The following is a 10,256-nucleotide window of genomic DNA, read 5'->3' as shown; positions in this document are numbered from 1 at the left end:
CCTGAGTCAGCTGTTTAGTGCCCGTTTTTTCCGTGACATGATCTTTTCGGATTCAGCATTAGTTTCCTATATATGTTTTATATTTAGCCCTGAGCAAAATTGAGCTCCTGCTGGGTTTATTTTTGAAACACTTGTACGTAAAATAACACACAAGTATAGAAAAAGCCCCCTCAACAAAGGGAGGGCTCAGTGGATTGCAATGGGCACTCCACTCCAGGAATTGAAGTCGCTCAGTCATGTCCGACTCTTTGAGACCCCATGGACTGTAGCCTATCAGGCTCCTCAGTCCATAGAGTTTTCCAGGCAAGAGTACTGGAGTGGGTTGTGATTTCCTTCTCCAGGGGATCTTCCCAACCCAGGGATCAAACATGGGTCTTGCCCATTGCGGACAGACACTTTACTGTCTGAGGCACCAGGGAAGCTTCCCACTCTGGGGAGTAGTAGTGTTTTCCTCTATAAAAGCCCAGATGCTTCTGAAAAGCTCCTCTCACAGCTTCCTAACTCTGACCTCAGACGTCCAGAGCAGAAATCTCAAAGGCATTGGATTCTCCCAGCCCTCCAGCTCCCTCTATTACTTTCCAAGGGTGCTGCCACACTAATTTTGAGCTAACTGTGTGTAAATCATTGTGCTTGCAGTATGCACAGAGTAACTGATTTCATTCTTATAACCCGATAAGTTAGCGACTCCTCTTCTTCCCTTCTTCAGAGGACTGCCAGGATGCTGGGGATTATCCCGTATACTGAACTGGGTGTTGGACAGATGTGCTTATATTTACAGGACACCATGAAGCTCTGCACTTATGGTTTGGGTACCTTAGCAAAACCACGAGATACCACACCTCACACCTGTTAGAATGGCTGTTATCAAGGAGACAAGAAACAATAAGCATCGACAAGGATGTGGAGGAAAGGGAACTCATGTGCACTGTTGGTAGGATTATAAATTGGTGCAGCCACTATTGAAAACAGCATGGAGGTTCCTCAAAAAATTAAAAAATAGAGTTACCATATGACCCAGCAATTCCACTTCTGGATATACTAACCGGAAAAGATATATATACCCTCATGTTTCATTGTAGCATCACTGACAAGATATGGGAACAACCTAAGGGTCTATTGATGGCTGACAAAGAAATGTGATATATATACATATATAATTCAGCCATAAAAAAAGGAATAAATGAAATCTTGCCATTTGTGACAACATGGATATACCTCGGAGGCATTATGCTAAGTGAAGTAAATATGACAGAGAAATATCGTAACAGTCTCGATTATATGTGGAATCTAAGCAAACAAAACAACAGGCTCATTGGTACAGAGAACAGATTAGTGGTTGCCAGAGGTGGACAATGGGAAGAGTTGAATAAACATGGGTGAAAGGGGTCAGAAAGTATGAACTCTTCCAGTTGTAAACTAAGTAAATCATGGGCACAGAAAGTACATCATGGTGACTGTAGTTAATAATACTGTATTGTGTATTTGAAAGTTGCCTAGGAGAATAGATCTTAAAAGCTGTCATCAAAGAAAGTTTTTTCTTGTGCATGTCATATGATGGGTGTTAACTCAGCATTGTGGTGAACATTTCACAATGTGTATAACAAATAGTGAATGATTGTGTTGTACACCCAAAGCTAGTGTTATATATGAGTCACATTTCAATTGAAGAGAATGCTTAAAAAATATTTGGGTACCTTATATAAATTGTCATCAATTAAAAAGCAAGAAATGCAAAAAAAGTTTTTCCGCAAAACAGACTTAAGGCCCAGGTGGCTTCCTCTGATTTCTACCAAACATTTAAAGTAGAAATTGATGCCCATCTCCTAACACATGCTTCCAGAGAACAGATAGAATATACCTGACACTGCCTTTATCGGACCAGGAGAATACTGACCTCACCCCAGCAATAGACATTAGAGAACAAGGAAATTACAGGCCAAACTGTCCTGAATGTCGATGTCAAAACCCAAAGTTAAATATTAGCCATCTGAATCTGGAGGTATTTAGAAAGGAAGGAAGCTGGGACTTCCTGGCAGGATTTCCATCAGTTGATGTGGACAGGACCGCTGGGTGTGTGGGTGCTGCCTGGGAGAGTGAAGGGACAATGCCATCAGGTTAGAGGAATGAGCATTCGGTGACAGGTGAGGAGGGCCTGGTACAGGCTTCCTCAGAGACAGGCTTGGGGAGGGGTCTCCAGGCTATGGCTATGGAGGGTCCCTCTGGGAGGACACGGAAGTCTCTCTCATGCCACTTCAGGGTCAAAGGATGGATGAGGAGTTTGCAGGGGCTGGATTGTGATGAGGAAGGATGAGCAGGGGGGGTGAGCCCTCAGAGCCAGTGCAGCCACGGACCCTCCCTGGCCAGGCCATAAGCCCAGGCCGTTCAGACAGTTGCTCACATCGGTAGTCGGGAGAGAGTGGGGCATACCAGCTTCACCCACTAAACCACCAAGCACAGTGCAGCAGGCCACTCTGCTCATGAATCAGCACCAGCTGCGCATCCAGGGCTGAATGAAGGCCAAGCTGCTTCATTAGAGACATGCCATGTGGGGCATTTGGCTGGGAGAGGGGCTCTGAGACAAGCCGACCGCTGGTCAGACCACCAGGAGGCTCCCATTGAGGTGGCTGATGTGTGAAGATGCTGGGGGAAGAGGGAGACATGGGATGGGACCTCCTGATCCTTCAAGGAAATTCTTTCCAGAATGTTGGACAGCTTTGGGTCAGGGACCAACACATAAAGGAGGCAGCTGGGTCAGGCACGTGCCCTGTTGGCTAAGACCCCCTCCTCTTGTCCTCGGAGCAACCATGGGGCAGGAGGATTGGACGGCTGGAGGGAGCGAAGTCCTGGGCTCCGGGGTCCAGGGCTCCATCTAGAGGATTTAGGGGTTTGGAGATTTCTGTCCCCAGGGAACCAACTACATTCATTGTCCCACACCCATCTGTCATCAGCTTTGAGACTCCAGGGAATTCACTTAAAATCTAGACATTTTAATGCCATGTACCATAATATATGGGTCACAGCACCTGCCGTGAGCACCTATGAAGGACCAGTCATTTTTTTCAGGGTCTACCTGACTTTTTATATTCAGCTTCATCATGTAATACTAATAGGTGGGCCCTATTAACATTTCTGTATCACAGAACAGGGAACTGAGGACAGAGAGGCTAAGTAACTTTCTCAGGTTCATGCGGCTTCTGGTATGATTTGAACCCGGGCCATCAGGCACCAGCCCCCAAGCTCTCAGTCACTGTGCTGTTCTCCCTTTCTATTAATATATTATCTCAGTAAATGAAGTCATGTCCCCATGCAGTCAGCCTGCTGGCTGTCTTAAGCGCACACTACATTGCAATGTCCCTCTCCCCAAGCCCAACTTTGATTCAGTTGACTTCCCTACACGACTGGTGATCAAAGAAAACAAGTGGGACCTGGTAATGGACTGACACTTCTCCATAGTCTTGTCCCAGCAACGTTATCAATAGTTGTCTCAATTTTTGTTCTGTTTTCCATGATCATGGCTCGGGTAGCAAGAAGAAAAGGAAGAGTATAAGGAATTCAAACACAAAAAGCAGATGAATACCACATGTGGTCAAGATGATCTGTTGGCCACTCCCAGCAGTGGTTCAGACACCTCAGGATCCGCACCTGGCCACACAACAGAGTAGGGGAACACATGTACCACCCCCACTAACCACTCCATTGAAGGTACTGTGAAAATAACACCAGTGAGTAGGTTTCAAGAGTAATGACTGTTGTTTATACAGCAGAGCCTGGATCTAGGTAGAGGGAGGATTGGGTACCACTGAGGTTGGTGCCCACTCAGAACCAGTTCAGCCACTGCCTGCTCTCAACAGGCCTTAGTCCAGGCTGCTCAAGTGATTGGTCAGATTCTAGTCAGTGCGACCCTGGAGGCCTGTAGACTTCATCTGTTAAAGCCACCAAGGCACCAGCTTAGGAGACCCTTTTCCCAGCTAATGAATATTCATTCCTCATTAAGAGTTGTCAGTTAAGGTGAAGCTAATTCTTTGCTAATCTGTCATTTGGATGCTTGGTTTGAAATGTCCTGGGTTCTAAGCTATTAGGGAGTCATGCTGATTACTGACTATTCAGAGTATTTGATAGAGCACCAGGAAAGCGTTTATAGGATGAAGATGCTGGGGGAAGAGAGAAACAGATTGAACACCCCTGATGATCAGAGGGGCCTTTGACTGGGACAAAGTGTGTAATTTGGGGTCAGGGATTTAAATGTAGAGTCCGGAGACCGGGTCAGACATGTACCATTTTCCTGTCTCAGGCACCTGTTCCAAGTCGTCAACTGTCTCCCTGCAGCAACCTTGGAGCAGGTGCAGGAGGATGTGGGAAAGGAATGAGAGGAACTCTTAGATCAGTGGTCCAGGGCATGAGCTAGTGGTCTCAGGTGTTCAGGGATCTGTGTCCCAAGGTGGCCAGCTACATTCCTGTGTAGGATTCATTACTCATCAGTGTTATGTCAAATCACTGAATCCCTCAATTTCAGTGCCCTGCATCATAAAATGTGGGTTACAGCCCCTTCTCTGCCCAGCCCACAGTGCGATGTAGAGTTCACAGGGGGTAGCGGACTTTCCCCATGAGCTGTAAATTATCAAACCCATGTGAAAGCTGAGAACTAACCTTCTCTCCTGACTCATAGTCGTTCCTCTCTGGAGGAACCACTGCCGCGTTTCTTATTCTTTCGGGCTAGTACTATTTGAATACTTCTGTAGCACTTAAGAAGTACTGATAATTTTTCTTTAGGTTTTATCTGTATTCACTTAAAATTAGTCTCATAATAATGCTTTTCTATCACACAGCAAGAAATGAGAACAAGAGGGTCTACCTAAATAACTTTCCCAGGTTCACGTGACTCCTGGTATGATTTGAACCCAGGCCATCAGGCACGAGCCCCCACGCTCCAGTCACTGCGCTGTGCCCCTTTCTATAATATCTCATGGGATAAAGTCAGGTTCCAGTGCGATCGGTGCTGGATATTCTGGAGTGTATTAACTGCACACCACATTGCAATATTCCTCTCCCCAGCCCCAGCTTTGATTCAGCTGACTCCCCTAGGCGGCTGGCGATCAAGGAGAACAGAAGTGGGATCTGGGAACGAATTGATATTTCCCCATGGTCTTCTCCCAGCAATATGTCAGTAGTTCTGCTTTGTATTTTCCAGGATTGTGGCCTGGTTAACCAAAAGAAAAGGATCACAAGGGATTCAGACACTGGACGCACAAGAATATCACGTGCGGTCAAGATGGTCTGCTCACCATGCCCAGCCGTGGTTCAGACACATCAGAATTCATGTCTGGCCAAACCACAGGGTAGGGGCACATATGTGCCACCCCCACTAACCACTCCACTGAAGGTACCGTGGAAATAACACCAGTGAGTAGATTCAAGAGTAAAGGCTGTAGTTTATACAGCAGAGCCTGGATCTGGGTGAGCGAGGACTGGGCAGAGATGGTGCCCACTCAGAACCAGTTCAGCCACTGCCCGCCCTCAACCAGGCCTTAGTCCAGGCTGTTCCAACCATTGGTCAGGTTTTAGTCTGTGAGGCACTGGGGCCCACAGACTTCATTCATTAAACCCCCAAAGCACCACCAGCCCAGGAGATCGCGTTCCCAGCTAGTGAATCTCCTCATCTAGGTTTGGTCAGTTGAAGATGATGCGAATTCTCTGTGCAACTGTCATGTGGGCAGTTGGTTTAGAATGTCCTGGGTCTGAGCCAGTTAGAGTCAAGTCGGCTACTGGTCATTCAGCGTGGTCACCTGACCACCAGGAGATCTCACTGCAAAGCATCAGCAGATAGAATCATGTTCTGAGGGGGAGGGGAGGGGGGCAGGATGTGTGTTCTGATCTCCCGGTCCATCAGGGGGTCTTCATTTGGGGGAAAAGCAGTGAATTTGGGGTCAGGGATTGAGAGTCAGGAGTTGGGCTGAGATTTGAGCCATTCTCTTGGGCCAGGCACCTCCTCTGGGTACCAGCTGTCTCCCTGCAGCGTCCTTGGGGCAGGAGGATGTGGGAAGGGAGTGAGGAGAGCTCTTGGTTTGTGTATCCAGGGCACGATCTCATGTCCAGGGGTTCAGGAATCTCCATCCCCAGGGAATCATCTCCGTGTCTTGCTTCAGACCCATTACTCATCAGTGTGACTCTGGGAAAGTTACTCAATCTATGTAAATTTCAGTCTCCTGAACCATAAAATATGGGTCACAGCTCCTACTCTACCCACCCCACAGTGGGCAGAAATAACAGATTCTCTCCACTACTGATAGCTGAGTATTGAAATTTCCAACTATTATCATTGAGGAGTCTCCCTTTTCAATTCTGTCAGTTTGCTCCATGTATTTTGGAGCTATCTTATTAAGTGCAAAAATGTAACTGTTTCCTCCTTGAAAAATGGACCCTTTGTCACTATAAAAGGTCCTTATTTGTCTCTAGAAAAAATTGTCATAAACTTTGTTTTACATAATAAAGCCAGTCAAATTCTCTTTTGGTTAATATTTGCTTGGTATATGTTTTCTCATCCTTTTACTCCCAGTCCCTTTGTATCTTGAATTTAAAGTTCAGCTCTAGATAGCACATAGCTATCATAGTAAGATCAGAGCTTTTTATCCATTCTTCCAGTGTCTGCCTATTAATTGAACTGTGTAAACCATATACATTTTGTTAAATCACTAATCACGTAGCATTGAAATCTGTTATTTTGACGTCTGTTTTCTGTATGAGTGACATCTTTTTGTTCTCCTATTCCTCCATTACTGCTTTATTTGGTGGTGGTTATTTTCTAGTGGACCAATTTAATTCCCATGTTGTTTCTTTTACTATAGATTCTGGGTTATAGTCTTAGTGGTTTCCCTGGGGACAATTAGCATCTTAATTTATAACATTCTTATTTGGATTAATACCAAATTAATTTCAGTGATTCACAGAGACTTGACTCATCTGTGGATCTGTTCTATTACCCTCCTGTATGCTGTTACTGTTATATTCATTATCCACGTTGTACTTTTTGTGTTCAGCAGCATAGATTTACAATATTCTTGTAGTGTCCTTTTTAACCAAATAGAATAAAATAGTACATGGTTTATATGGACTTCCCTCATAGCTCAGTTGTAAAGAATCCACCTGCAGTGCAGGAGACCCTGGTTCGATTTCTGGGTCGGGAAGATCCCCTGGAGAATGGATAGGCTACCCACTCCAGTATTCTTGGGCTTCCCTTGTGGCTCAGCTGGTAAAGAATCTGCCTGCAATGCAGGAGACCTGGGTTCTATCCCTGGATTGGGAAGATCCCCTAGAGAAGGGAAAGGCTACCCACTCCAGTATTCTGCCCTGAAGAATTTGATGGAATGTATAGTCCATGGGGTCACAAAGAGTCGGAAACAACTGAGTGACTTTCACTTTATATGTTTATTCTATATACATCTTATGTAGTTACATTTACACAATTGTCTTTTCAGCATAAAGGACTCCACATTTCTTACAGGTAGCAATGGATTCTCTCAGGTTTTATTTATTGGTAATGTCTTAATGTCTCCATTACTGATGGTCGTCTCTACTAGAGAATTCTCGGTTGACGTTCAGTGACTTTTAGCAGTTGTTTGTTTTTTTGACTGCACAGCATGTGACTTGCTGGATCTCAGTTTCCCACCCAGGGATTGAACCCCAGGCCCTTGGCAGTGAAAGTGCGAGTCCTGACCACTGGACCGCCAGAGAATCCCTTCTTTCAAGGCTTTTACTACATCATCCCACTGCCTCTGGTCTCCATGATTCTAATGAAAATCAGCCCTTGGTGGGAGGTTTTTGCACACGATCTGTCGCTTCTTTGTTGTTGCTTTCATGATTCTTTGTCTTTGGCCTTGAACCACTTTATGATGATGCAAGCTTATTCATCATATCAGGGCTTCCCTGATAGCTCAGTTGGTAAAGAATCCACCTGCACTGCAGGAGGCACTGGTTCAATTCCTGGGTCAGGAACATCTACTGGAGAAGGGATAGGCTACCCACTCCAGTATTCTTGGGCTTCCCTAGTGGCTCAGCTGGTAAAGAATCTGCTTGCAGTATGGGAGACCTGGGTTCAATCCCTGTGTTGGGAAGATTCCCTGGAGAAGGGAAAGGCTACCCACTCTAGTATTCTGGCCTGGAGAATTGCATGGACTGTATATATAGTCCATGGGGTCGCAAAGAGTTGGACACGCGACTAAGAAAGTTTCACTTTCACTTTGGGCTTCCCTGGTAGCTCGGTCGGTAAAGAATCTGCCTGGAGTACAGGAGACCTGGGTTCAATCCCTGGATTGGGAAGATCCCCTCAAGAAGAAAATGGCCACCCATTCCAGTATTCTTGCTTGGAAAATCCTACGGACCGAGGAAGAGGAGCCTGGTGGGCTACAGTCCATGAGGTCACAAGAGTTGGACATGAGTTAGTGACTAAACCACCAAGCTTATTCAACTTGATGTTTATTGAACTTCCTGAATATTGTGATTGTGTTGTCCATTAAATTTGGTGAGATTTTGGCTAGTACTTCACATGGCCTCCCTTTCTCTCTCTTGTGTCTTTTTGGAACTCTCTTCATGCATTTGGTAGTACAAGGTCTAATTAGGCTCTGTTAATTTTCCTTCCCTATCCCCCTGCCTTTTTTATTAAAAAAAAAAACAACTGTTCATCAGACTGGAAACTTAGTTATCCTGATGTCTTCAAATTTGCTGATTCTGTCTTCCTCTTATTGAAATCTGTTCAGCCCTATTGTGGGTTTTTGTCCCCACCTCCAATTAGGTATTAATTCTTTATTTGGAAATAAGGTCTCAAGTTTGGATACAGAGACTCAGAGAAGACCACATGATAATGGAGGTGGAGATTAGAACCATGCAACTGCAAGGTGAAGAAAACCAGAGTTCCAGAAGACGCCCAAAGCTAGAAAGCAAGGAAGAATTCATTCTCTAGTTTTTCATAGGGTGCATAGCCCAGCCTACAGCTTGACTCCAGATTTCCCACCTCCAGAAGTGTGAAACAGCAAATTTCTGTTGTTTTCAGCCATGTGGTTTGTAGTGATTTGTTACAGCAACTCTGAGAAATTAATGGAAGCCCCTCCAGTGAAATTTTCAGTTACTTTTGTCCTTTTCAACTCCAGATATTCCATTTGGTTCTCTTTTATTTATAAGTTTATCTTCTTTATTGCTATCCTGTACCTCAAAGAATATAATTTTCATACTACTGTTTAGTTTTTAAAGTATGATTTGATTCTTTGAACATAACGTAAATTACGTCCATAGCAGCAGTATTTGCAATGGACAAGACATGGAAACAACCAGATGAGTGAGGGTACAGAGCAGAGCAGAAGGGGGTCCCCCAGAAATCTTGCACCCAGAGCAGGTCAGCCCCCACGTATACGGAGAGGGAGGAGGATGAGGAGAGTGGTGTGCATGTCATTGAGCAGGTGCTTAAGAGCTATGCCCCCGGAGACTCCAGCAAGGGGCTCCCCTAAGCCTCTCTTATTCTGAGGCACCCATGGGGGAAGGAGTTCCTGCGTTCACATATGTCCCTTGTTCCCGACAGTCTCAGCCCTGGACAATGTCTCTGGCAGGACAGTGGCCCGTCTAAAGATGTCCATCCATATTCTAATCTTTAAATTCTACCTACACGTTGCCTTATATGTTTGGGAAAGAGAATCATGGTTGCAGACAGAGCTAGGCTGGTAATCAGCTAACATGAAAATAGGGAGAATATCCTGGATTATCCAAGCAGTCCCAGCATCATCACAAGGGTCATTAAAAGTGGAAGTGGGAGGCAGAAGAGTCAGTGTCCATGCAATAAGAGAATGATTCCATTGAACATTGCAGGCTTTGAAGATGGAAGTGCGGCCAGGAGGCGAGGAGTGCAGACAACCTGTAGAAGTTGGAGTGGAGGAAACAGACTCCTGGAGCAGGAAAGGAATGCAGCCCTGCTGACATGTTAAGTGTAGCCCAGTAAGGCCTGCATCAGACCTCTAACTCAGAGTCAGGAGGTTCATTATTCTTAGATTATATATTGTTATTGCTACTTACAGCTTCCCAGGTGGCACAGTGGTAAAGAATTTGCCTGCAGGAGGCTCAAGAAACATGGGTTCAATCCTTGGGTTGGGAAGATCCCCTGGAGGAGGAAATGGCAAGCCACTCTGGTATTCTTGCCTGGAGAATCCTATGAACAGAGGAGCCTGATGGGCTACAGTCCATGGATCTCAAAGAGTTGAACACAGCTAAGCACACAC

General features: G+C 45.3%; 1 long non-coding RNA gene across 2 annotated transcripts in view; it reads left to right on the top strand.

Moving 5' to 3' along the window:
• The first annotated feature begins 2,759 nt into the window (after positions 1 to 2,759).
• The window catches only part of LOC145526699 (uncharacterized), a 28,875-nt gene continuing 21,378 nt past the window's right edge, over positions 2,760 to 10,256 (top strand). Inside the window, exons 1-3 of one of the 2 annotated variants that reach the window (XR_014069090.1) lie at positions 2,760 to 3,702; positions 5,189 to 5,336; positions 9,850 to 9,975. This is a non-coding gene — a long non-coding RNA (uncharacterized LOC145526699). Of the gene's footprint in view, positions 3,703 to 5,188; positions 5,337 to 5,909; positions 5,993 to 9,849; positions 9,976 to 10,256 lie in introns of those variants that run through there. The other variant, XR_014069089.1, reaches the window with a different exon arrangement.

The sequence above is a fragment of the Giraffa tippelskirchi genome, chromosome 11 (assembly GCF_054371585.1).
Source record: "Giraffa tippelskirchi isolate mGirTip1 chromosome 11, T2T-mGirTip1v1.2.pri, whole genome shotgun sequence".
Taxonomy (NCBI): domain Eukaryota; kingdom Metazoa; phylum Chordata; class Mammalia; order Artiodactyla; family Giraffidae; genus Giraffa; species Giraffa tippelskirchi.
Note: the sequence above shows the minus strand (reverse complement) of the source record. Positions and strands in the feature narration are given on the sequence as shown.